The sequence below is a fragment of the Populus nigra genome, chromosome 2 (assembly GCF_951802175.1).
Source record: "Populus nigra chromosome 2, ddPopNigr1.1, whole genome shotgun sequence".
NCBI classification, from domain to species: Eukaryota; Viridiplantae; Streptophyta; class Magnoliopsida; order Malpighiales; family Salicaceae; genus Populus; species Populus nigra.
Window position 1 is genome coordinate 20676495 of NC_084853.1, and position 2500 is coordinate 20678994.

The window sequence follows — 2500 nt, forward strand, 5'->3', positions numbered from 1 at the left end:
TTCCCAGAATTTTTCGAGGTCGGGAAGTATTTGTTTTAATTTTCCTACCATTAGAAATCGAGTAAATCCGCAAAACTAGGAACCGGCCCGGAATGACCCCAAATTCAGTGGGCAGCCTCATAAAAATATGGCTGATTTTACTGGATTGGTTTCATGTGGAAAGCACGACGTTTTCTTGTAGGAATGCGGGAACCCCGGCAGCTCGCCTGCCGCGGCCAGCGACGTCGGGGACGCTGGCCTGCGCTGTCGAGCCCGCGAGGGCTGTCTCCGCGGCAGGCCCCCCCTGAACGGGGCACGACAGGCCACCGCGCTGGCTCGTCCAGCGTCGACAGTCCCTCGTCCAGGTTTCAGATCGCGCCAAGTCGAACCCATGACCTGCTCAAGCCATCGTGCGCTGCCGAATTCGCATCTGCGTGTAGGCTGCCATTCCACGCGGCAGCCCCTGTTTTCGTCAGCGTGCCCCCCTGACGAATTTTCCTGCCTGGCCCAGTCCAGCGTCCAGCCCCTGTTCGTCGAAAAATCTGCGCTGCCGATTTTCCACGCGGCAGCCCCTCTTTTCGTCAGCGTGCCCCCCTGACGAATTTTCCTGCCTGGCCCGGCCAGTCCAGCCCCTGTTCGTCGAAAAATCTGCGCTGCCGATTTTCCACGCGGCAGCCCCTCTTTTCGTCAGCGTGCCCCCCTGACGAATTTTCCTGCCTGGCCCGGCCGGTCCAGCATCCAGCCCCTGTTCGTCGAAAAATCTGCGCTGCCGATTTTCCACGCGGCAGCCCCTGTTTTCCTCAGCGTGCCCCCCTGACGAATGTTCGTCGAAAAATCTGCGCTGCCGATTTTCCACGCGGCAGCCCCTCTTTTCGTCAGCGTGCCCCCCTGACGAATGTTCGTCGAAAAATCTGCGCTGCCGATTTTCCACGCGGCAGCCCCTCTTTTCGTCAGCGTGCCCCCCTGACGAATTTTCCTGCCTGGCCCGGCCGGTCCAGCCCCTGTTCGTCGAAAAATCTGCGCTGCTGATTTTCCACGCGGCAGCCCCTCTTTTCGTCAGCGTGCCCCCCTGACGAATTTTCCTGCCTGGCCCGGCCGGTCCAGCCCCTGTTCGTCGAAAAATCTGCGCTGCCGATTTTCCACGCGGCAGCCCCTCTTTTCGTCAGCGTGCCCCCCTGACGAATTTTCCTGCCTGGCCCGGCCGGTCCAGCCCCTGTTCGTCGAAAAATCTGCGCTGCCGATTTTCCACGCGGCAGCCCCTCTTTTCGTCAGCGTGCCCCCCTGACGAATTTTCCTGCCTGGCCCGGCCGGTCCAGCCCCTGTTCGTCGAAAAATCTGCGCTGCCGATTTTCCACTCCGCAGCCCCTGTTTTCGTCAGCGTGGCCCCCTGACGAATTTTCCTGCCTGGCCCGGCCAGTCCAGCGCCCAGCCCCTGTTCGTCGAAAAATCTGCGCTGCCGATTTTCCCCGACGAACCTGCAGCTGCACAAATCCGCGCTGCCACTGCCCCATTGTCTGGACCAACAGTCTTTTCCATCAAGCCCTGGACTATAAATCGTCCAGACTCATCGCCAGCACCCGCTGCCGATTCTGCCGACTTTGCCGATTTCGTCGGCGCTGCCGATTCCAACACTGCACCCACCGTGTCTAAACCAGCGCTGTTTCGTCAGCGTGTCCCCTTGACGAATTTCCCTGCCTGGCCTGGACAGTCCATCTTCCAGCCCATGTTCATCGAAAAATCTGCGCTGCCGATTTCCCCGACGAACCTGCAGCTGCACAAATCTGCGCTGCCGATTTCCCCCCCTGTCGGCATGGCTGCCGCTGCCCCGATGTCCAGACCAACAGTCTTTTTTGTCGACTTTGCCGATTTTGTCCGCGCTGCCGATTCCAACACTACCCCCTGCATCCAAACCAGCATTGTTTCGTCAGCTCTTCCCCTGACGATTTTAGCCCTGTAACAAACAGTAGGCCTCCAATCCCGCCAACGGGAGCCAAGTTGATAGGGAAGAGAATTGAATGACGCGCCTGGTCCTCGCACCCCGCCACCCGAGGGGCCTTTTTCCCGGCAGCCTCTGAAAAACTCTAGCTTTCACGGTCCTCGCCGCCCCTCACCACCATGGCAGGCCTCTAATCCCACCCATCAGCAGTTGTAGCCGATAGGGCAGTGATTTGAATGACGCGTCGCGGGCCGCCGGGTCATCTCACCCGGCCATTAATTGGAGCGTTTTTGGCTGGCCGAGGATGGGGGGATGGATCTCTTCTTCCGAAAAAGCAAACAGTACATCGGGAGTTATGTTGACGGGGCATGGAATTGAATGACCCGTCGCGGGCCGCCGGGTCATCTCACCCGGCCATCCCGGGGAGCGTTTTTCCCGGCAGCATCGGGGAAACTCTTGCTTTCACTGCCCGCTGCCCAAGTCCCCACTCGCATCGGCCCCCCGCGCCAACAAGCCAACGCTGCCGAATCGGCAGACACTGCTGCCGAATCTGCCGACACTGCCCCGCGGGCTGCCACTGCCCCA